Source organism: Bos indicus x Bos taurus, chromosome 11, assembly GCF_003369695.1.
Source record: "Bos indicus x Bos taurus breed Angus x Brahman F1 hybrid chromosome 11, Bos_hybrid_MaternalHap_v2.0, whole genome shotgun sequence".
Lineage (NCBI taxonomy): Eukaryota > Metazoa > Chordata > Mammalia > Artiodactyla > Bovidae > Bos > Bos indicus x Bos taurus.
In genome coordinates this window covers 30,120,939-30,146,740 of record NC_040086.1, presented here as the reverse complement: position 1 = coordinate 30,146,740, position 25,802 = coordinate 30,120,939, and the positions used below count along the sequence as shown (strand labels likewise).

Genomic DNA, 25,802 nt, shown 5'->3' with positions numbered 1-25,802 from the left:
CCCTTTGCTCTTATTTAAGGTTGCTTCTGCCTGTATTCACTGCCCCCCACCAAAATGATTCACTAGAAGATGCTCTTGGAAGCTGCATGGTAGAATGGAAAGATGGTATGTTCTGAACTTAGACCTGGGTTTAAATCCAAGCTCTGCAGTTACAGGATGTATAACTTTGGCCACATCACGTAGACTCTGTGAACACCAGTTTCCTCATCTGGAAATGAAGAGAAGTGATCCTAATTCAGGGAGTTATTATCAGAATTAGAGAAAATATGGGCTTCCCTGGTGGCTTAGTGGTAAAAAATCTGATTGCAACGCAGGAGACCCAAGTTCAATCCCTGGGTTCAATCCCTGGGGTTGGGAAGATCTGAAGAAAGAAATGGCATCCCAACTCCAGTATTCTTGCCTGGAGAATACCATGGACAGAGGAGCCTGGCAGGCTAGAATCCATGGAGAAAATATATGTAAAGAACATACTCATATACTTGGAACATGACAGTTAATATATTAATAAATATCCCAGAACCACATTAGTATATATTATTAATAATAATTAGGTCTCTTTGAATTACTCATTCTACACTTCACAATAAAAATATTAAAATGTTTTGACTCTACCATATAGACACATTTCTAAACTCTTTACGTATATTATTTAATCCTCTCAACAACTCCATAAGGTAGGTACTGTCACTACCCTGTACTGCAGTTGAGGACATAGAGGCACAAGAGACTAATTAACTTACCTGAGGTCACATACTGGGAGGTGAATACAGTCTGGCTCAAAACTGGCACCCTTTAGAGACCATATAAGAATGCTGGCTCTAACAGTATGTTTAAAAGATCCATAAGAAAAACATACCATATTTTTCTTGGCTTTGCATATTGTACTTTATATTTATTTAAGAGGGGGGTGTTTAGATGAACTAAAAAGACCAATAGAGTCATTCTCTACAGAAGAAAACTCAATTTATTCTCAGCCGTGGGGTTCATCCTCTCCTTGTCCCTGATGGAGGAAGTTTTCAGCTACAGGTAATAGAAAATCCCCCCACGTTGATCTCTAAAGGAGCATATCTGTTCACTTAACCACCAGACCAAAGGTAAGGTAAGCTCTCAGGTTGGTTGCTCTAGCAACTCAACGAGATCCTGAAAAACTCAGATTATTTCTACTTTTGTGGCTTGCTGTCTTCTGTCCACTCCAACCTGAAGCTCACTTGCCTCCTGGACCTGTAGCAATTGGAACTGCATGATTCTGCATTCCCATCTAGTGGGAAAGGAAAAGAGGTTACACTGCTCTCCCAGAAGAGTGAAGAAAGGCTTTCCTGAACACTGTGCGCTGTGCTTAGTTATGTCTGACTCTTTGCGACCCCATGGACTGTAGCCCAGCAGGCTCCTCTGTCCATGGGATTTTCCAGGCAAGAATACTGGAATGGGTTGCTATTTCCCACTCTATTCCTGAATACTACACCCCACTCCCCAGCCCTGCACATAAACTCTCCTCACATCTCAGTGGCCAGTTAGCATCTCATGTTCATTCCCAAGCCAGTCACTAGATATGAAGATGGATTTACTCTTAAGCCAGTCAAGCTCATCCCTAAAACTTGGGGATGTGGTCCTCTTCCCCAAGACACATGGATGTGAGGGTAACAGAGAAACCAGAACAAAACTGAAGTCCTCTTAGGAAGGAGAAATGAGAGGAGTTGTGATGGACAGACAACCAACATACAGGGTACATTACCTATTTCCATGCATTTTCCTACTTTTCTGGACCCCGATTTTATCTTTCCTATACTAGGAAAATTGTTGCTGTGCTGCGATTGTAGCTGAGATTTACTCTCCGAAGTATGCTGTACTGTGAGTAGCAGGGCCAGAGGAACAGAGACTGTGTGTCTTTGGTGCCTGCCAACCTCTGTTTCATTCATTCATTCCCACCTCCTAGAACTCATTCTTTCCCACCCTCATGCTGCCCAAAGTAACCTCTTCCTGAATATTCTACACAAGCTCATCCTGACATCTAGCATCTTGGAGTCCCATATAACTTCCCCTTTGCAACCATTTCCATCAAATCTCATTTCCTAGCATAGTCACTCTGAACTTGGCTCTCTCTAGTCTCACTTTGCCTTTCACTAATTTTGCAATTTGGAACAAAGTACTTCACCTCTCTGGACTCCACTTCCCTCTTTAGTGAAATGAGATGCTTGGAGTAATTAATCTCTAAGGCACCTTCAAGCTTTAACTTTTATGATTCTATGAATTTCAAACAGTGAAGCAAAAAGACATGAAGAATTTCACGTGGAGGAAGCGATCTGGGGTTGAGGGATTTTAAGAAAAAAGTGGCCAGTTAGCAAAGCTACCGTGATTTGAGGGTTCCAAAGACAGACACACAAACACAAACACATACGTATGCACACACAGACATGTACAAGCACACACACACACCGAGGGTCTGTTAGCAATCAATAGTGAATGTTACAACAGGAATGAGGGGAGCTAGTAAAACAGAGATGGACTCAACTACAGAGCAGACCTGAAGGATACAGGTGTAGGGAGTAGGACAGTGAGACCGCATCCTTAAACACATCCAAGTTCGGCAGAGCTGAGAATTTCACTGAGGGTGGAAAATCACCTCTGCTGTGGGCATTACATTCATAGGCTGAGATGAGCCGAAATTTGAGGGAATCTCTGCAGGGACCATTCTGACCTTCCAAACACAGGAACACATCTACTACTAGGTCTGACCTTGTTTTGCCTTTTTCCCTCCCTAGTTTCAGCTGGGCCTCAAAAACAGAAAAGCCAAAATCCAACTAGAAAATCTGTTTCTGTTATATTCTCTTGGCAGCTTAGAAGATCTCTCTTGGCAGGCTTTCTGGTGATTTGTCCAAGCCTGGGGCCTCTCTTCCCTGGAGTTTCCATCACCTTGTTCAAGGCAGAAGAAGCTCTAAGCATCACTATGCAGTGCCTAAAAGGCAGTGCTTTCTTTTCTTTCAGTCCTTTCTTTGTCCCCCCAAAAGTCCAGACAACCTGCACACAGAAGAACACAGAATAATAATAATTACAATGAAATAATAATAGTAGGGACTACTATTTTTGACTGCTTACTATTACTTAGGTATGAGACTAAGCACCATATATATATATATAATCCCAATAACTAATTTGGTAGGCTTGCAAATACTAGTATAGTATAAAAACATTAAAAGTGAGAGAAATGGGTATTTCATATTGACAAAAAGTACATCCTCTAGGAAGCTATACCAGCGATGAAATTTTTACAGACATAACAGTATAGTTTCAAAAATGTATAAAGCAAAAATGTTAGAATACAAGAAGAAACTGATAGAACCTTGTATATTAGAAGATGTTAATATATACTTCCCTCTCAAAGAGATTAAATAGGCAAAATTAAGTATATCAAGAATTCATATGGCATAGTATATAGCATAGTAACAAATTATATAGAACTTGGCACTCAAGGGAAATTGCATATTGTTCTGAAACATATGTGGAAGCAGTTACAATAATTGAACATGTATTAGATCATGAAGAAAATCTTCACAAACTCCAAGAGGCAGTATTCACACAAGCATACTCATGAATTAAAATACAATAAGACTTAGAAATTAACAGCAGAAGGATAGCAAAAGTAAAAATCCACCCACTTGAAATGGTATATTTTTTCTTTTCTCAGCTATTTGGAAGGCCTCCTCAGACAACCATTTTGTCTCTTTGCATTTCTTTTTCTTGGGGATGGTCTTGATCACTGCCTCCTGTACAATGTCACCAACCTCTGTCCATAGTTCTTCAGGAACTCTATCAGATCTCAGATCTAATCCCTTGAATCTATTTGTCACTTCCACTGTATAATCATAAGGGATTTGATTTAGGTCATTCCTGAATGGTCTAGTGGTTTTCCCTGCTTTCTTCAATTTAAGTCTGAATTTGGCAATAAGGAGTTCATGATCTGAGCCACAGTCAGCTCCTGGTCTTGTTTTTGCTGACTGTATAGAGCATCTCCATCTTTGGCTGCAAAGAATATAATCAATCTGATTTTGGATTTGACCATCTGGTGATGTCCATGTGTAAAGTTGTCTCTTGTGTTGATGGAAGAGGGTGTTTGCTATGACCAGTGCATTCTCTTGGCAAAACTCTGTTAGCCTTCACCCTGCTTAATTCTGTACTCCAAGGCCAAATTTGCCTGTTACTCTAGGTATTTCTTGACTTCCCACTTTTGCATTCCAGTCCCCTATGATGAAAAGGACATCTTTTTGGGGTGTTAGTTCTAGAAGGTCATGTAGCTCTTCACAGAACCATTCAACTTCAGCTTCTTCAGCATTACTGGTTGAGGCATAGACTTGGATTACTGTGATATTGAATGGACTGCCGTTGGAAATGAACAGAGATGATTCTGTCATTTTTGAGATTGCACCCAAGTACTGCAATTCAGACTCTCTTGCTGACTATGAAGGCTACTCCATTTCTTCTAAGGGATTCTTGCCCACAGTAGTAGATATAATGGTGATCTGAAATAAATTCACCCATTCCAGTCTATTTTAGTTCACTGATTCCTAAAATGTCAATGTTCACTCTTGCCATCTCCTGTTTGACCACTTTCGATTTACCTTGCTTCATGGACATAATATTCCAGGTTCCTATGCAATGTTGTTCTTTACTGCATTGGACTTTACTTCCATCACCGGTCACATCCGCAACTGGGCGTTGTTTTCTCTTTGGCTCCATCTCTTCATTCTTTCTGGAGTTATTTTTCCACTCTTCTCCAGTAGCATATTGGGCACCTACAAACCTGGAGAGATCATCTTTCAGTGTCATATCTTTTTGCCTTTTCGTACTGTTCATGGGGTTCTCAAGGCAAGAATACTGAAGTGGTTTGCCATTCCCTTCTCCAGTGGACCATGTTTTGTCAGAACTCTCCACCATGACCAGTCCATCTTGGGTGGCCCTACACAGCATGGCTCATAGTTTCATTGAGTTAGACAAGGCTGTGGTCCATGTGATCAGTTTGATTAGTTTCCTATGATTGTGGTTTTCATTCTGTCTGCCCTCTGACAGATAAGGATAAGAGGTTTATGGAGGCTTCCTGATGGGAGAGATTGATTATGGAGGGAAATTGAGTCTTGTTCTGATGGGTGGGGCCATGCTCAGTAAATCTTTAATCCAATTTTCTGTTGATGGGCAGGGCAATGTTTCTTCTCTGTTGTTTAAAGTGAAAATGAAGTCACTCAGTGTCCGACTCTTTGCGACCCCGTGGACTGTAGCCCACCAGGCTTCTCCGTCCATGGGATTCTCCAGGCAAGAATACTGGAGTGGGTTACCATTTCCTTCTCCAGGGGATCTTCCCGACCCAGGGATCGAACCCAGATCTCCTGCATTGGAGGCAGACACTTTAACCTCTGACCCACCAGGGAAGACTGTTGTTTAACCAGAGACCAAACTATGGTAGAGGTAATGAAGATAATGGCAACCTCCTTCAAAAGGTCCCATGCACTCACTGCTATACTCAGTGCCCCCGACCCTGCAGCAGGCCACCGCTGACCCACACCTCTGCCAGAGACTTCAGGACATTCACAGGCAAATCTGGGTCAGTCTCTTGTGGGGTCACTATTCCTTTCTCCTGGGTCCTGGTGTGCACAAGGTTTTTTTATGTGTGTCCTTCAAGAGTCTGTTTCCCCAGTCCTGTGTAAGCTCTGTAATCAAATCCCACTGGCCTCCAAAGTAAAATTCCCTGGGGGTTCTCAGTCCCTTTGCCAGATCCCCAGGTTGAGAAATTTGTTGTGGGTCCTAGGACTTTCTTAAGAACGTGATCAGTGATCAATGCAAAAAATATAGAGGAAAACAATAAAATGGGAAAGACTGCCGATCTCTTAAAGAAAATTAGAGGTACCAAGGGTACCTCTAGAGGTACAATTAGAGGTATCACTTCATGCAAAGATGGGCACAATAAAGGACAGAAATGGTATAGACCTAACAGAAACAGAAGATATTAATAAGAGGTGGCAAGAATACACAGAAGAACTGTACAAAAAAAAAAATCTTCATGACCCAGATAACAACAATGGTATGATCACTCATTTAGAGCCAGACACCCTGGAATGCGAAGTCAAGTGGGCCTTAGGAAGCATCACTATGAACAAAGCTAGTGGAGGTGATGGAATTCCAGTTGAGCTATTCCAAATCCTGAAAGATGATGCTGTGAAAGTGCTGCACTCAATATGCCAGCAAATTTGGAAAACTCAGCCATGGCCACAGGACTGGAAAAGGTCAGTTTTCATTCCAATCCCAAAGAAACGCAATGCCAAAGAATGCTCAAACTACCACACGATTGCACTCATCTCACACACTAGTAAAGTAATGCTCAAAATTCTCCAAGCCAGGCTTCAGCAATATGTGAACCGTGAACTTCCTGATGTTCAAGCTGGTTTTAGAAAAGGCAGAGGAACCAGAGATCAAATTGCCAACATCCGCTGGATCATGGAAAAAGCAAGAGAGTTCCAGAAAAACACTGGAACTGCTTTATTGACTATGCCAAAGCCTTTGACTATATGGATCACAATAAACTGTGGAAAATTCTGAAAGAGATGGGAATACCAGACCACCTGACCTGCCTCTTGAGAAATCTGTATGCAGGTCAGGAAGCAACAGTTAGAACTGGACATGGAACAACGGACTGGTTCCAAATTGGGAAAGGAGTACATCAAGGCTGCATATTATCACCCTTCTTTTTAACTCCTTTGCAGAGTACATCATGCAAAATGCCAGGCTGGATGAAGTACAAGCTGGAATCAAGATTGCTGGGAGAAATATCAATAACCTCAGGTATGCAGATGACACCATTATAATAGCAGAAAGTGAAGAAGAACTGAAGAGCCTCTTGATGAAAGTGAAAGAGGAGAGTGAAAAAGTTGGCTTAAAACTCAACATTCAGAAAACTAAAAACATGGCATCCAGTCCCATCACTTTATGGCAAATAGGTGGGGAAGCAATGGAAAGAGTGACAGACTTTATTTTCTAGTGCTCCAAAATCACTGCAGATGGTGAGAGCAGCCATGAAAGTAAAAGACACTTGCTTCTTGAAAGGAAAGCTATGACCACCTAGACAGCATATTCAAGAGCAGAGAAATTACTTTGCCAACAAAGGTCTGTCTAGTCAATGCTATGGTTTTTCCAGTAGTCATGTATGGATGTGAGAGTTGGAGTATAAGGTGAAGAATTGATGCTTTTGAACTGTGGTGTTGGAGAAGACTCTTGAGAGTCCCTTGGACTTCAAGGAGATCCAACCAGTCCATCCTAAAGGAGATCAGTCCTGAATATTCTTTGGAAGAACTGATGCTGAAGCTGAACCTCCACTACTTTGGCCACCTGATTCAAAGAACTGACTCATTGGAAAAGATTGTGGTGCTGGGGAAGATTGAAAGTGGGAGCAGAAGGGGACGACAGAGGATGAGATGGTTGGATGGCATCACTGACTCAGTGGACATGAGTTTGAGCACTTCCGGGAGTTAGTGATGGGCAGGGAAGCCTGGCATGCTGCAGTTCATAGGGTTGCAAAGAGTCGGACATGATTGAGCAACTCAACTGACTGACCCACTTGAAAAATGTAAATTCCTTTGTAATAGATTATTGGGTGTGTCTGTCAGGGTTTAGCAAAAGACCGATCCCCTAAGAAATATCTTAGTTTGACTTTATGCAGTCATGGGGCTGTTTAAACAGTCTCTGTAAGCTTGTTATAATGGCATCTAATATTGGAGATTGAAGCCCTCAAGGGCAGGCAGTCAGGATGTAAAGTGGGAAAACCAAGAACAGGCTGGAAGACTTCCCTGGTGACTCAGTGGTAAAGATCCGCCTGCTAATGCAGGAGACATGGGTTTGATCCCTGATCTAGAAGATCCCATATGCTGCAACTAAGCCCGTGTATCACAACTATGGTGTGCTCTACAGCCTGGAAACTGCAACTACTGAAGGCCTCGAGCCCTAGAGCCTGAGCTCAGCAACAAGAGAAGCCACTGCAGTGAGAAGCATCCACTCACCTCAACTCGAGAAAAGCCGTGCAGCAACAAAGACCCAATACAACCAAATAAAACAATAAAGGAAAGAACAGTCTGGAACTCATAAGCACAAGCTGGAACACATGAGGAGAGTTCCTGCCTCTGACCTTGGTCATGCAGAGGTCTGGGCCCTTTGTCACGGAGCTAAACACACACACACACACACACACACACACACACACACACACAGTGCATGTTAGCAATCAATAGTTAACATCACAACAGGAGTGAGGACATCTTAATAACTCTTCCAAATGAGGAGTCAGAGAACCTGAAGGAGGATCCAGGAGATGAAGCAGTTCCAATCTTGACTGCTGTCCCATACCAACCAGGAGAGCCAGCAGACCATGTATGTTAACTATACAATGGCTATGACTTCACTTATACTCTCCAAATTGCCTATGAGAATCTCTCATAGGCCCCCTCTGAAAGGAAATATATAGGAAGGAGGTTTCTGGGAAATGTAGTTCAGCCTAGCTAAGCTGCTACTTTACAAAACCACCACGATCTATCTCTTGCTGACTTGGCACCCAAGCACATCTCCATACTTAATCTCCAAATAAAGATAACAACAAAGTCATGCTTCTGCCTGACATAATACAATTATCCTCAGACATGCTAACGCAGGGGTCAGAAACATTTTTCTTAAGGGCTAAATAGTAAATATTTTAGGTTTTGCAGGCCACATGGTTTTCGTTGAAACTATTCAATGTTTGCCTTATAGCATGAAACCAGCCACAAATGTGTAACCAAATGAATGTGGCTGTGTTCCAATAAAACATTATTTACAAAAACAGATGGCCAGCCCTTTGGCTATAATCCTTTCACCAAGGGAGAATTAAAAATCCTTTTTTGGATTTAAATGATCTTTATTTTCCTCCTATTTAATTCACATGTAACCTTTTGATATCCCATAGCTTAAGTATTGAGATATAATGTTAACTGAACTTAGTACTTCTTATATTAGATAAGGAGATAAGAGAGAAGGAAGAAAACAGAAGTGTTTGGTTACTATATATAAAGTGTTATCTGTACCAAAATAAGGGAAGATACTTACAACTATTACAGAACTCCTTTATGCAACTGATTGAGGTTCCTTGTCTGGTTCCCAATCTTATTCTTGAGCAGCTGAGGCCATAAGCAGTTCTACCTGAATTGGAGGTAGTTGTAGTTTTCCACTGACTTAATAATCACAAAACACAGGTGGATTAAAAGTTGCCTTAGAGGACCTTCTGAATTCCAGAAATACTCATTGTGTAACAACAGCTCAATTTCCTCTTGATAGTTAAGCACGATCACCACAGCCAGTGTATTAAATCCCTTCTTTGGGAGACCAAAGCTAGACAGTTAGGTGGCTGTCTCTACATCCAATTCAACAGAATCATTGTTGTGTCCCAAGGAAGACCATTCCTCCCTGTGGAACTAAGACTTCTAAAGCAACAGAGCCTAAAATTGCAGGGATGAGAAACATGAATTATCCTAGTGGATCACTAGGAGTAATAGTAAGAGCAACAGCTTCCATTTCAACCCTCTCAATTTCTAGACTTGTGAATCCTGCTACAGGAAAAAATAGCAACATAATGAGTATTGATTTAGAGCAGTTAGCATAATCTGGAGGACCTTGATCTATACCCACAAGGTGTTGCCACCTATCTGGTCCCATATTTGAGCCTTCACAAGGTGATTACATCATTCTGTCATCCTGCTTCAGAATTGCAGGTAACATGGTAAGTAAGACCAGTGAATTCTGAGGATGAGCCCTTTGCCTCACTTCATTAGTTATAAAGTAAGTTCCTCAGTCAAACGTGATGCTGTGTAGAATACCACATTTTTGGATAAAGTAATTAGTTAGTTCACAAATAGTAGTTTTGGCATAAGCATTGCAAATAGACAAGCAAAAAAGACAAGTCCATATCCAATAAAGACAAAGCTATCCCTTCCTGATGGAAGGTGACCAGTGTAATCAACCTGTCATCAGGTTGATTCACCTGTCATCAGGCTGATTCACCCAGGTAATAGTATCATATTGGGGATTTAGTGTTATCTCTGCTATTAGCAGACTGGGCACTCAACAGTGGCTATACCCAAATAGGCCCTAATAATTAAAGTTCATATTGCTGATCCCAGCATAACCTCCATCTTGACTCCATGGCCATTGGTTTATGAACTCTTGGGCAATAACAGGAGTTACTGGAAGGGAAAGCTGACTGACATTCACAGAACAGGTCCTTCTGTTCACCTGGTTTTTAAAGTCCTCCTTTGGTGAACACTCACATGTGACACAATATCTTTACATTCTGTGACCAGTTAGAAAGCCTTATCTACATACCTCTTCTTCAGTCTCCCTTCTCCCTGATTTTCCAATTTCGTTCCTTCTAAATCCTTGACCATCCAGCCAAATCATTGGCTCCAGCCTGTGAATTGATGTGGAATCATGTGTATGGCCATTTATCATTTTAGGGAAAATAGATAACTACATGCTCTGTTCAAAGTCCTGTCCACAGAAAGGATTTCCCTTTACCACGTCCCAAAGTGGGGTTGCAGTGCTGCACCTATCCACTTCTTGGTGGTTTCCACACATCATGAAGAATTACCTGTAAACAGACTTCAAGTATTTTTATCTTCAGTCAGCTAATCATAGGGAACTCCCTGTGAAGCCATAGATGCAGTTAAAGAAAGAAGGAAATGGAGCTGGAAGAGGGCTCATTGATATCTGGGCTACTTCATCTTGCAATTTATCTGTGCCTTTAGGACCTCCTTAAATCCAATATCATAGATAGCTCTTCCTTTTGATGAGGGAGTGATGTGGTGCATGCCCAACTTTATGGTTTGGTGGGTCAGACATACACAGCTCATGATGAGCATCTCAGGTCATATGGTAAGTTGGTAGCTCATGGGCAAGCATTGAAAGTGAAAGTGGAGAGTGAAAAAGTTTACTTAAAGCTCAACATTCAGAAAACGAAGATCATGGCATCTGGTCCCATCACTTCATGGCAAATAGATGGGGAAACAGTGGAAACAGTGTCAGACTTTATTTTTGGGGGCTCCAAAATCACTGCAGATGGTGACTTCAGCCATGAAATTAAAAGATGCTTACTCCTTGAAAGGAAAGTTATGACCAACCTAGATAGCCTATTGAAAAGCAGAGACATTACTTTGCCAAAAAGGTCCGTCTAGTCAAGGCTATGGTTTTTCTAGTGGTCATGTATGGATGTGAGAGTTGGACTGTGAAGAAAGCTGAGCACTGAAGAATTGATGCTTTTGAACTGTGGTGTTGGAGAAGACTCTTGAGAGTCCCTTGGACTGCAAGGAGATCCAACCAGTCCATTCTGAAGGAGATCAGCCCTGGGATTTCTTTGGAAGGAATGATGCTGAAGCTGAAACTCCAGTACTTTGGCCACTTCATGCAAAGAGTTGACTCATTGGAAAAGACTCTGATGCTGGGAGGGATTGGGGGCAAGAGGAGAAGGGGACAACAGAGGATGAGATGGCTGGATGGCATCACTGACTCGATGGACATGAGTCTGAGTGAACTCCGGGAGTTGGTGATGGACAGGGAGGCCTGGCGTGTTGCAATTCATGGGGTGGCAAAAAGTCGGACACAACTGAGCGACTGAACTGAACTGAACTGAACTGAAGGCCCAGTAACAAGCTGTAAGTTGTCTCTCAAAAGGGGAAAGTATGGCTTTGCTAAAAAATTCTAAGTGTTTGTGCTGTGATTCACCTATAGGATGGGGCCTGCCAACGGCTCCAAACAGCATCCTGGGTATCACCAATACTTCAAGTACTATCATATCTTCCGAGTCATATGGCCCAGTTAGCAGAACAGCTTGCATAGCAGCTTGACCTGTTGCAGAGCCTACTCTTATTCTGGGATTCATTCAAAACAGGCAGCTTTTCAGGTCACTCAGTAAATGGGTCAGAGTAGCACACCCAAATGAGATATATGTTGCCTCTAAAATCCAAAGAAGCCCAGTAGGCATTGTGCCTCTTTCCTAATGGTAAGAGAAACCAAATGCAGCAACTTGCCCTTTCATCTTAGAAGAGAAATCTCTTCATATCTCAGATAATTGGACCCCTAGAACTTTCACTAAAGTGGCAGGTCCTTGAATTTCTTTGGGATTTATCTCCCACCCTCTAGCACACAAATATCTTATCAGTATGTCTAGAATAGTTGCTACTTTCTGCTCAATGTCCCCATAGGCTCCCTATCATCCATGTAATGAAACAGGGTGATGTTCTATGGAAGGGAATGGCAATCAAGGTCCTTGCAGACCAGATTGTGACATAGGGCTGGAGAGTTGATATACCCCTGTGGTAAGACAATAAGGGTATATTGCTGCTTTGTCAGATGAAAGCCAACTGCATATGATGGTCTTTACCAACAGGTACAACAGTAAAAGCATTTGCCAGATCAGTAGCTGCATGCCAGAGATGTGTTGATTTGCTCTAAGAACAAAACCACATCTGGAAACGCAACTACATTTGGCATCACCACCAATTAAGTTTATGATAGTTCATTGTCATTCTAATTGAATCACAACCTCTTCATCTTTCAAGTTCTTTCAAGTGGCATTAATTTCTGCCATTCCTCCATGAATCCAGTATTGTATTTGGTTTACTGTGGTTTACTGTTTTTGTAAGTAGAGACAGTTCTAGTGGCTTCTACTTGGTCTTTCCTACCATAATAGCTCTCATTCCATGTGTCAGAGAACCACTGTGGAGACTCTGCCCGTTTATGGGTGTGTCTATTCTAATTATACATTCTGCAACTCTAAAAATGACCGTAGAGTGTGTTTGGGTACACACTGGGGCCACTTTAAGATGGACCTGAGTCATATATTAATTATACATTGCTGCCTAACAAATTGTTTCAAACTTAGAGGCTGAAAACAAACATTTATTATCTCTGTGGCTCAGGAACCTGGGAGCAGCTTAGCTGGATGCCTCTAGTGCAAGGTCTCTCAGGAGACTGCAGTCAAGCTGTTGCCTGGGGCTGCAGTCATCTCAAAACTTGATTGGGCATGAGGGACTCAATCCCAAGATCACTTATCTGGTTGTTGACAGGCTTCAGTTTCTCTCTGTTGTTGCACTGGGGGCCTTAGTTCCTCACCACGTCACACAGATGTGTCCATAGAATTGCTTATAATAGGACAGTATGTATCCCACAGTGCAAACAATCTGAGAGAAAGAGAATGAACCAAAGACAGAAGCCATAGTCATTTTATATCCAATATAGGAAGTGTTATCCTATTATTTCTTCCATATTCTATTCATGAGATATAAGTCACTAGGCCCAACCCATACTCAAGTGTGTGAATACCAGGAAATGGGGATCATCAGGCACCGTATTAGAGGCTGCGAACCACATTGGATCATTGAAATTAAAATGAAATTGACAAACAATTGATTTAGAAATAAACATGAAGAGACCAAATAGAAAAATTCCTCAGATCTTCACACAACACATCCCATCTTACAGATTCGAAATTCAAGGCAAAGAGTGGTTAAAAATATGTATCCAAGATAATTTAGTCAGTGGCAAAACTGACGCTCAAATCTCAGTCCAATTCCAAAGGCTCATTCTGACTCTGAACTCTCCTCCATAATGTCCTTTAATGAGGTCATTTACTCCAAATGGCTTCTCCTCTTTTCCTTCTCTTCTCTTTCTTCCTACTTTTTTCTCCACTTCTAGAAAAAAGATGATTCAGAGACTGGCATATCTATTCAATACCTTATTGGACCTACTGAGGCAACCTCAAATGTGAGGTCATATTTTTTTCAGAAAAGTGACCATTTTAAATGATAATCCAAGGCATTCTCACATTGAACTGTCTCTTCCCCTCTGATGATTTTTACATCTTTCCTGTACTTTTTGTCTTCTAAACAGGAGCTGGTGATACTGATACCACAAATTCAGCATACTTGTTCCTTAGCAACAACAGCTGAATTGTCTTTGCAAGTACCTCAAGTTTCAGAGCTGTCCAGAAATTCCCCTCCAAAAGGGCAAGAATCACTCTCAGAACAGTGAATCCAAAGTTTAAAATATAACTTGAGGGGTATAAGCATACACCCCCATCCCCACCTACTCCTTCCACTTTCTTTTTCCTCCTTACTTGAGGCACAACCAATGAGATTTCAGCAGTAATTTCTGTAGTCCAGGAAAATGCCAAGGTCACACTAGGGAATACTGGGCTGCCCAAAGGACTGTTTCAGTTCCCTCTGCCTACTTACAAGTAAAAAGCAACTGGCATACTTAAAAAGATCATTTTCTTCATGTAGCTGAAAAAAGTCTCAGATCACAAATTAAAAATTGAAAGAATGTTATGTTGTTTAATAATCAAACCATTTATTTTATCAACCTCATTTCATATAGGAGTAGAAGCCTAGTGCATCATTCAGAAACCCATCCTTAGAGTTGATTTGAGGTGCAGTGTGGGTTGAGGGGAGGATGAGTGGAGAAGACAGGGGACGGGGACTCTGACCTTCAGCTGTCATCTGTCTATATCCGTACCTGTTGCGATCTCTATCATTTGGTTCGTCTCTAGTCTTAAAGCCATTCTCGGTCCCTTGTGCCTGACCACAGGCTCCTCCAGGCTAGCTTTCTCTAAGGTACCACTGTGCCCCTCTCAGAAGTACAAAAACATTCAACAGTACTTCTATCTAAAACATTCAACAGTACTTCTATCTCATCTGGATGGGAGAATCCTACAAGTCTTGTGACCTCCCTGGAAGAAAGACAGCGTTCATCTTCTAAATCCCCATACCTATCTGCGGAAGGTTCTGCTTCCTTCACTGCCCCCAAAATTGGCCCAAGTGTTGGGGGTAGGCCACAGGACTCCTGTTAAGATGCAAATAATACCTTGCTTCCTCTTAGGCATTCTTCTTTTTCCTTCTCCACTTCTGTAGGCTAATATCAGGTGGAAAGGAGGTGGGGGGACAAATTGGCTTTGGAAAATTCTTCAAGAGATGGGAACACCAGACCACCTGACCTGTCTCTAGAGAAACCTGTATGCAGGCCAAGAAGCAATGGTTAGAACCAGACTTTGAACAACAGACTGGTTCCAAATTAAGAAAGGAGTACGTCAAGGCTGTATATTGTCACCCTGCTTGTTTAACTTCTATGCAGAGTACATCATGCGAAATGCTGGACTGGATGAAGCACAATCTGAAATCAAGATTGCTGGGAGAAATATCAATAACCTCAGATATGCAGATGACACCACCCTTATGGCAGAAAGTGAAGAACTGAAGAGCCTCTTGATGAAAGTGAAAGAGGAGAGTGAAAAAGGTGGCTTAAAACTCAACTTTCAAAAAACTAAGATTATGTCATCTGGTCATATCACTTTATGGCAAATAGGCGGGGAAACAATGGAAACAGTGACAGACTTTATTTTCTTGGGCTCCAAAATCACTGCAGATGGTGACTGCAATCATGAAACTAAAAGACACTTGTTCCTTGGAAGAAAAGCTATGACCAACCTAGACAGCATATTAAAAAGCAGACATTACTTTGTCGACAAAGTCCATCTAGTCAAAGCTATGGTTTTTCCAGTAGTCATGTATGGATGTGAGAGTTGGACTATAGAGAAAGCTGAGCGCTGAAGAATTGATGCTTTTGAACTGTGGTACTGGAGAAGACTCTTGAGAGTCCCTTGGACTGCAAGGAGATCCAACCAGTCCATCCTAAAGGAAATCAGTCCTGAATATTCATCAGAAGAACTGATGCTGAAGCTGAACCTCCACTACTTTGGCCACCTGATGCAAAGAACTGACTCATTGGAAAAGACCCTGATGCTGTGTAAGGTTGAAGGCGGGAGGAGAAGGGGACAACAGAGGATGAGATGGTTGGATGGCATCACCAACTTGATAAACATGAGTTTGAGCAAGCTCCAGGAGTTAGTGATGGACAGGGAAGCCTGGCGTGGTGCAGTCCATGAGGTGGCAAAGAGTCAGACACAACTGAGTGACTGAACCGAACTGAACCAAATATAATTCTAAGCCCTTTTGTCTTCTTCCTAGACCTAAAATTTTTTAACTGAAAGGAACTATTTCGCTCTTGTTCTCTAGTTTTCCTGTGCAACTTTCCAGAAGATAATTCCTACCTCCAGAATAGGGGGAAAGACATAGAATAAATAAGAATTATGGGAGAATACATATCAATTAATGCCAAAATATTATTTCACTACAACTAAACGTATTTTCCTGCCTTAAAAAAAAACCTGTGTCCCTTCTTTTAAAATCATAGTCCTTTATTTTCTTCCACATCTACCCAAAGCAGAAAACTCACTGAATGTCCGAGTTAAGTGTCCTTAGAGTGAAAAAAAAGGAGACAAAGTTCCTTTCCTTAAGAATGGTTGTTATGGGTTGAATTGTTGTTGTTCAGTCACCAGTTTGTGTCCGACTCTTTGCGACCCCAGGGAAGGCAGCACGCCAGGCTTCCCTGTCCCTCACCATCTCATCCTCTGATGCCCTCTTCTTCTCCCCTCAGTCTTTCTTAGCATCAGGGACTTTTCCAGTGAGTTGGCTGTTCACATCAGGTGACCAAAATACTAGAGCTTCAGCTTCAGCATCAGTCCTTCCAGTGAGTATTCAGGGTTGATTTCCTTAAAGGGTTGAATTGTACCCCCTACCCCCCACTGCCCTGCAAATATATGTTGAAGTCCTAACTCCCAGCCCTTCAGAATGATGATTTTATTTGGAAATAGATTGTTGGCAATGCAGTTAGTTAAGAATAGGACATACTAATGTTCTTATAAGAAGAGAAAAGATACAAAGATTGGGACATACAGAAGATGGTCAGGTTATGACAAAGGCAGAGATTGGAGTGGTACAACAGCGAGCCAAGGAACACCCAGGATTGCCAGCAAACACCAGAAGCTAAAAGAGGCAAAGAAGGATTCTTCTCTACAGATTTCATGAGAAAATATGGCCTTATATTTGAGGATGTCTCATAACTGGTTCTCTAAAGGTAGACATGCCAGTCCTTGAATAGTCTTTCCTGATTTGATGAAACATGGAGCACAGCCCTGTCAGCACTTTGATTTTGAATTTGGCCTCCAAAATTATGGGAAAATAAATGTCCATTGTTAAATCACCCAGTTTGTCATACTTTGTAACAGCAGCACTGGGAAATGAACACAGTAGTCAATTAAAGATTCAAAAACTCAGATATCACAAAGAGGTTAAGAATAATGCAGTGTTCAACTGAGTGGCACTGAGGAGAATCGCAAAAGGAGTCCTCAGGGGTCACTGTGTTACTTCATTGACAACACTAACACCAGGAGGTTTACTGCTCCTCGGGCTTCTGGGTCCCATGCTTCAGGATCCTACAAAAGAAAGCCTCCAGCTAAAGGTCAGTCTTCACAGAGGAAGAGATGCTTCTTTTGAACACAAATGCCATAGACTCCAAAGATAAATAGGACAAGTCCTCACATCTAGGAACGTTAGGCTTGCTGTGACTGCCATGTGACTCTCAGCTTCCGCCAACCAGAGCCTCAACCAATAGGAGAATTCTGTCTTAGGAGACCTGTTTTGAATCTTCATTTCTTTGCCTGAAATCTTAAGGATTGGATAATAGCAGTGGTTCCTACACAACCTGCCTGATTTTGTTCTGCCAAGTTCTCCTCTACTTGTAGGACCTCTTCGATATGGCCCACTAAATAAGTTGTCTCTATTGGGGCTTCAGTGGCCATCAGGCATATAAGAAATTCTCTTTTCCATAGCCACAGGATTGACCGTTACAGTTTTCTGTTTTCAGGGAAGGAAGTAAGAAGTGTGGAAAGAGATTGGTCTTAAAGGACAAAGTGGTAAGGGCAAAATGAGAACCCAAGTTATGGATTTAGAAAAGGACCAAGGGCTCGATCTAAACATGGCAGCTTTGGCAGCGAGGAACACTATGGCACTGTGGGTGCTGGTTGTGTTTGTCAGAAAAATTCCCTAGACCGTGACCTTGAGTGAGCTGAGAGAACACTTTGCACAATTTGGCCATGTACAAAAGTGCACTGTTCCTTTTGACAAACAGACTGGCTTTCACAGAGGTACGGGTTGGATTCAGTCTTCTTCAAAAGAACTTCACAATGCACTATAACAGGAAATTCATGTTATTGATAGAGTGAAGCTCCTTCTTCAAGTGCAAAAACCCAAAGCTTTGCAAGGACATCAAACATCTGATGAAGAGAAAGATTTTTGAGACCATCACCACCTATTAAACAAAGTAAACAAAACTGGGGAGGGGGAGAAAAGGACCAAGGATAACTGAAGCATCCCAATAATTGTTAGACAAGGGATATATTTTTAAAAAATGAAAGTTTGGTATTCTATAAAGAATAATAAACTGAATATTGACCATATGAAAAATATAATATGATTTGTTTCAGAGAACTATTTCTTCACTTTACTTAATTACTTAAATATCTACAAATGTTTCTGGAGATGTGCGATTAACTAGATATCTACGGACTAAAATGTAAACGTGCTGCTTGGAACTAAAGACGAAATAAGTTAAAAAAAGAAAGAAAAGAACAAAGGAAATAAAAACTGGCTGGGCTTGCAAGTCAGGAGTCATCCTTGTTTCTTCACTTTCTCTTGTCTCCCACATCCAAGTAATCAGTAGGTTTTATCCATTTTATGTCCAAAACATATCTCAGATCTGTTCTTTCAGATTTCAACAACCACAAGTTCTTTACACCAGAAAAACATCATCTGTGTCCTAGACAACTGCTAAACCTCTTAACTGATCTCTCTTTTTCCAATCCTATTCTCATATAATACAAATAATAATCTTAAATCATTAATGAAACCATGTCTTCTGATTAAAATCCTTCAGCTTTCACTTTCAGTCAAGATGGAATAAGAGATTATATCTATCCTCTTTCCGTAAGCAATTAGAAAAATGGACTATTTTCAGACAAGTAAGAACAGGGAGAGTCTGTGGCTTTCTTCCCTAGGTCCATTACCATCTTACTGCCTCCAGGTTAGTTACTGAGAATGGTAGTTTTTAAAAGATAAAGTGAAAATGAAAATGTTAGTTGCTCAGTCATGTAACACTATAACACATGTAATCCATGTAACATTATGGATTGTAGCCTCCTATTGAATTCTGTCCACAGAATTTTCCAGGCAAAAATACTGGAGTGGATAGCCATTCCCTTCTCCAGGCAATTTTCCCGACCCAGGAATCAAACCCAGGTCTCCTGCATCGTGGGCAGATTGTTTACCAACTGAATCACTACTGAAGCCCCTTTAAAAGGTAAGGCTAGTTGTAAAAGCCAGCAGCTTTGCTACTTATATGAACTTACTGTCTAGAGGTAGTTTTTAGTCCACATCACTGGGAAGTGTTAACCAAACAGATCACATGAGTTGCAGAGAAAGAGATCTAGCTAGAGCAGGTTAGAAAGCGAAAGTGAAAGTTGCTCAGTCTTGTCCGACTCTTTGTGACCCCATGGACTAATCAGTCCATGGAATTAATCAGGCCAGAGTACTGGAATGGGTGGCCTTTCCCTTCTCCAGGGGATCTTTCAACGCTGGGATTGAACCCAGGTCTCCCGCATTGCAGGTGGATTCTTTATCAGCTGAGCCACCGGGGAAGCCCAAGAATACTGGAGTGGGTAGCCTATCCCTTCTCCAGGGGATCTTCCCGACCCAGGAATCAAACCAGGGTCCCCTGCATTGCGGGTGGATTCTTTACCAACTGTGCTATCAGGGAAGCCCAGGGTGGTTAGGGTGGCTAGAATTTCTAGAGTAGAGTACTGGAAAAGAGTGAAAATTACAGAGATAGAGATGGAGATGGGAGGAGGGGGTGGATATTCAGAAGACTAGAGGGATTCCATGACGTCTCTGGCTGAGTACTAATCTGTGCATGCATAAGAGGACTCTACCACAGGCCAGGGAAGGAAACACCTGAATGGAGTAGGCAGAACAGTTCACAGATCTGGAGATAGATTGTATTCCTACCAGCCAGAGTAGAAAGACCTCATATCATAACACACTGGGGCACTGGGTGGATTCCTTTTTTTTTAAGTCTTAATAATAGCCCTGAATTAGCTCTAGGTGGAAGGCTACTCTGGACCCACTCTGATAAAGCTTAAAAACAAGCCCCCAAATAAGCCAAATGACCTCAGGTCACTTAACTGGACATCAGAACAAAATCCAACATTAGTTAAGGAAATAAAAGAAAATCCAGCAAAACAATATAAAATTCACAATGTATGGCATCCAATAAAAAATTAATAAGTGTACAGATAGGACTTAGGGTTATGACAGGGTGAAGAGGTATATGAATCTTCTCTTCAAAAAACAAGTATAAACTGGATAAAACCGTCAAAAATAACCATTTCAGGCCCCAGGAAAAATCACCAAAAGCACATACCACATTGAGAAGCAAGTATTAATTTTTAAAAAATTCAGTCCCAGGCAAGATCAGCAGGAGTCTGGGGCCTTCTTGCCTGGGTCCATTCCCCTCATCTGCCCCAAGGTGAGTTACTAAGATCAGTAGTTTTAATAAGGGGAAGCTAGTTGTAAAACCAGCAGTTTGCTGCCAAGGAGAAGACTAAACCTGGGACAGGAATCAAAAAACTATGACAATCTTCTCAGTTAAAAAAAGAAGAAATGGTAGAAAATAAAACTCACAACTTTGCTATACTGAGTTTGTGATCACAGCTGAGACAAACAGCCAGACCAGGCAGAAATTTAACAAGGACATCTTGAAAATAACAGAGCCATAGATGAGCTAGATTAGCTCTTCATCTATCCCCAGCTGACTGGCAAACTACACACATTCACAGGAGAATCCAAAAGAACTCAGTGGAAAGTAAAATTCTCGGCGGCTTCCCCGGTGGCTCAGTGGTAAAGAATCTGCCTGCCAATGCAGGAGACATGGGTTCAGTCCCTGATCTGGGGAGATCCCACGTGCCGTGAAGCAATTACGCCCTTGCACCACAATTATTGAGCCTGTGCTCTAGAGCCCACGAGCTGCAACTACCGAAGCCTGCGTGTCCTGGAGCCTGTGCTCCACAAGAGAAGCCACTGCAATGAGAAGCCTGCACACCACAACGAGAGAGGAACCTCCATTCTCCACAACCAGAGGAAAGCCTGTGGAGCAACAAAGACCCAGCACAGCCAAAAATAAATAAAGAAAAAATAATAAATGCCAACTTAAGAAAAAAGTAAAATCCTAGGCATACTTGAGAATCAGCTAAACTTTGAATGAACTCACTCCTCCATCTACACTTGGATAGGCCAACAGAGGGATGGGTCAAAGCCCAAGGTGTTTGAGCAAAATCTCTCCTCAAATTATTGACTGATGACTAGGCTATGCTGATATAGAGACTGACCTCTAGTAAGCTAGGATAAAAAATAAAAACAAGAATAAGAATCTGGCAGAGACTTTAGCAGTGGTCTACAACCCTTAAGGGAGAAAGATTCCACCATTTAAGTCCAGACAAATTTTTTTAAAATTCAGAGGGAAAAAATCAGACTACAGACTTGCTGACATATTACTGAAAATGCCTGTCAACCAAATATTATGAAAAATGCAAATAAACAGTAAAGTATGATTCACATTCAGGAAAAAATCAGTAATAGAACCTAACGATGAGCAGACAAGACTTCAAAGCAGCTATTATAAACATATTTAAATAACTAAAGAAACTATGGTCAAAAATTAAAAGAAAATATGAACATAGCTAATAAATAAATTTCAGCAAAGAAATAGAAAGTATTTTTAAAAGACCCAAATGGAAATTCTAGAGTTATAAAGTACAATAACTAAAATAAAATATTCCCTTAATGGGCTCAGCATCAGATTTGAGTTGGCAAAAGACCAAATCAGTGAACTAGATAATAGATTATTAGAAAATTTCCAATCTTAATAATAGGAAAAAATGAAGAAAAATAAAAATAATCAGAGCTTCAAAGACCTGTGGGACAGCATCAAGTATACCCACATACCCATAATAGGAGCTCCCAAAGGTTAGAGGAGAAAGAGAAAAAATACTTGAAGAAATAATAGCTAAAAATTCTCCAAATTTGATGACAAATATTAATCTTCAAATCCAAGAAATTCAACAAACCCCAAGTGTGATAAACTTAAGGAAATCTATTCCTAGACACATCATAGTCAAAAAGTTGAAAGCCAAAGAAAAAAAGAAATTCTTGAAATTGGTAAGAGAAAATGATTCATACAAAGGAACAAAAATGTGAATAATAGCTGATTTTGCATCAGAAATAATAGAGGCCAGAAAGCAGTAGAGTAATATATTCAAAATGCTGCAAGAAAAGCTTTCTAATTAAGAATTCTATATCAATCAAAAGTAAAAATAAGGACATTTCCAGTGATCAACAATTCAGAGAATGTGTTACTAGTCAACCTGTCATTTAAGAAATACTAAAGGAAATCCTCTGTGCCTCAGTTTGCTTTTCTGTAAAATGGGAATCATAATAGTATCTATTTATAAACTTATGACAAAAATAAACAAGATTATATGTGAAAATTCCTAGAGCACATCTTGGCATACGGTAAGTGCCCAGTAAATACAAATGAATTGCAAGTAGAAGAGCTGTGTGCATACACTCAATAAACCAAATGGCCCTCTGTGCATGCACCCCTCAGCACTTTGCCATTTACCATTTGCAATGAAGCGATAGGTCTAGATGATCTCTGAATTTCTTGTATCTCAAAAAACTCTGAGACTCTGATTTTTACCTTAGTTCTCTTCTTTTACATCTCAGTCATCTCCCTTGACTCACCTCAGAGCTGTCCCACGATCCATTTTCCACTCTGTACCTTTTCCACAGAGGACAGTTGTTTTAAATATGCTCCGTTTACCTAAGAAGGAAGGAAAAAAATTAACAAAATAAGAAGAGTGGAAAATATAAAAACACATACATGAAAAGTCTAGAGATGAAAAGCAAAATACACTGGAAAATACTACACCTTGTAGTTTTTTCATCATCCAGTTGGCAAACCCTTTCCCATATTGTAAAGCAACTCCTGAAACATCATTTCCTTTAGGCAGACTTCCCAATTTGATTCCCAGAAAGAGTTCCACTTATGACACTCCTACAGCTACTTCCTCTAGTGCATATTTAACTTGGTTCAACCTGTCCTAAAAGGCAATCATCCTCAATGCATGTTTTCCTGTTTAGTGACTTGACTTAAATGCTAAATTGTTCTTTGAAGCCTCTATATGTGTAGCAATGTCAGTGAATCTGTCTTTGAATTTAAAAGGACTGTAATCTCATGGTTAGAAAGGACTAGACTTACTATCAAAAAGATAAATCTAAATAAAAGTCTGATGCCCTGAACTACTTTTTCAGACTTTATGCCTGCTGCTGCTGCTGCTGCTAAGTCGCTTCAGTCGTGTCCGACTCTGTGCAACCCCATAGACAGCAGCCCACCAGGCTCCCTCATTCCTGGGATTCTTCAGGCAAGAACACTGGAGTGGGTTGCCATTTCCTTCTCCAATGCATGAAAGTGAAAAGTAAAAGTGAAGTCACTCAGTTGTGTCTGACTCTTAGCGACCCCATGGACTGCAGCCACCAGGCTCCTCCATCCATGGGATTTTCCAGGCAAGAGTACTGGAGTGGGTTGCCATTGCCTTCTCCTGACTTTATGCCTAAATTCCTTAAAAATGTAAATCTAGTACTCCTGCTTTGAGTAAGATAGAATATATATACTTTTCCCTATTCTTCTTACTGCTGCTGCTAAGTCACTTCAGTCGTGTTGGACTCTGTGCAACCCCATAGACAGCAGCCCACCATGCTCCCCCATGCCTTGATTCTCCAGGCAGGAGTACTGGAGTGGGGTGCCATTTCCTTCTCCAATGCATGAAAGTGAAAAGCAAAAGTGAAGTCGCTCAGTTGTGTCCGACCCTTAGCGACTCCATGGACTGCAGCCTACCAGGCTCCTCCATCCATAGGATTTTCCAGGCAGGAGTACTGGAGTGGGGTGCCATTGCCTTCTCCAATTCTTCCTACTAAATGCAACTAAAAACTCTGAACACTATATATAAAATAAACACAAATAAATCATATGTTAAAATATATAACATGTAATATATTTTACATAAAATAAATAGATATAAACAATATAAAAACATAAGAAATCTGAATAGTAGGAATAAGAAAGCAGACTGGTTAGGGACTTCAGGGCTCAAGGAATGACAAGGTGGTGAGTTCTCTGACTTTTTCTTTGTGCCTCATATACTCCAGACTGGGAGCTAAAGAAGAAGGCAACATGGAAATGCCAATAAGTACGGACATTAAAAAAAAAAAATCCAACAAAAGCTTGCTCTCTCCAAAGACCAAGGAAATAAAGAACTTCTAGACAATGTTGCTCTACTCTAGCCAAATACAATAGGGAAAAAAAAAAAGCCCTACCCTAGGACCCTCAAAAGTACAATCCATTAAAAAAAAGTTGGTAAGTAGGACTTCACAAAAATGTGTAACTTTTGTTCAAAGACCTTGTTAAGAGGATAAAAAGACAAACTATAGTGTGGGAGAAGTTATTTGCAAAACACATATCCAAGAAGGACTAGTATCTAAAATATACAAAGAACATTTTTTTCATGTATATAAATATATACAGAATTCTCAAAATGCAATGGTAAAAAACAAACATCCAGTTAGAAAATAAGCAAAAGACATAAACAGACATTTTACGGAAAAGAATATACAGATAGCATATAAAACACGAAAAAAAAATGTTCTACTTCATTAGCCATTGAAAGTGAAAGTGAAGTCACTCAGTCGTGTCTGACTTTTTGTGATCCCATGGACTGTAGCCTACCATGCTCCCCCATCCATGGGATTTTCCAGGCAAGAGTACTGGAGTGGATTGCCATTTCCTTCTCCAATGCAGGAAAGTGAAAAGTGAAAGTGAAGTTGCTCAGTTGTGTCCGACTCTTAGCGAACCCGTGAACTACAGCCTATCAGGCTCCTCCGTCCATGGGATTTTCCAGGCAAGAGTACTGGAGTGGGGTGCCATTTCATTAGCCATTAGGGAGATACAAATTAAAACCACAGGGAGGCATCATTACACACCTATCAGAATGGCCAAAACAGAAAATAATGACACCACCAAATGCTGGTGAGGACATGGAGAAATTGGATTCATCATACATTGCTGGTAAGAATGTAAAATGGGATTGCCACTCTAGAAAATAATTTCGCAATTTCTTTAAAAAAACAGCAACAACTATGCAACTACTATACCGCCATGCAGTTGAACTCTTGGGCATTTATCTCAAAATATGAAAATTCACATTCACACAAAAACTTGCACATGAATGGTTATAGTAATGATAGCCAAAAACTGGGAGAACAAATGTCCTTCAATGTTTAAATAGTTAAGCAAACTGGTACATTCATCCCATGGAATACTATTCAGCAGTAAAAAGGAATGAACTACTGATATACGAAACAACTTGGATAAATCCCCACAGAAGCATGCTGAATTTAAAAAAGCCAGTCCCTAAAGGTTACATACTGTATGACTTTCTTTATATAACATTCCTGAAATGACAAAATTTTAGAAATGGAGAATAGATTTATAGTTTCCAGGAGTTAAGGAAGTGGTGGGAGTGGGAGAAAAGTAGATAAGGCTATCATGAGGCAACGTAAGGAATATCTGTGGTGGTGGAAATCTTCTGTATCTTGAATATCACTTTCAATGACCTTGTTTTGCTATTGTACTCTAATTTTGCACTATGTTGTCATTAGGAGAAAGTAGGTAAATGATGCATGGGA

At 40.8% G+C, this 25,802-nt stretch overlaps 1 long non-coding RNA gene across 1 annotated transcript in view; it reads right to left on the bottom strand.

Annotated features, from left to right (window-relative positions):
* Positions 1-688: 688 nt before the first annotated feature.
* Positions 689-25,802, bottom strand: part of LOC113900728 — a 79,162-nt gene continuing 54,048 nt past the window's right edge. Inside the window, exons 2-3 of the long non-coding RNA XR_003513233.1 lie at positions 22,803-22,881; positions 689-3,015 (exon numbers count right to left, since the gene is read on the bottom strand). This is a non-coding gene — a long non-coding RNA (uncharacterized LOC113900728). The remainder of the gene's footprint in view (positions 3,016-22,802; positions 22,882-25,802) is intronic.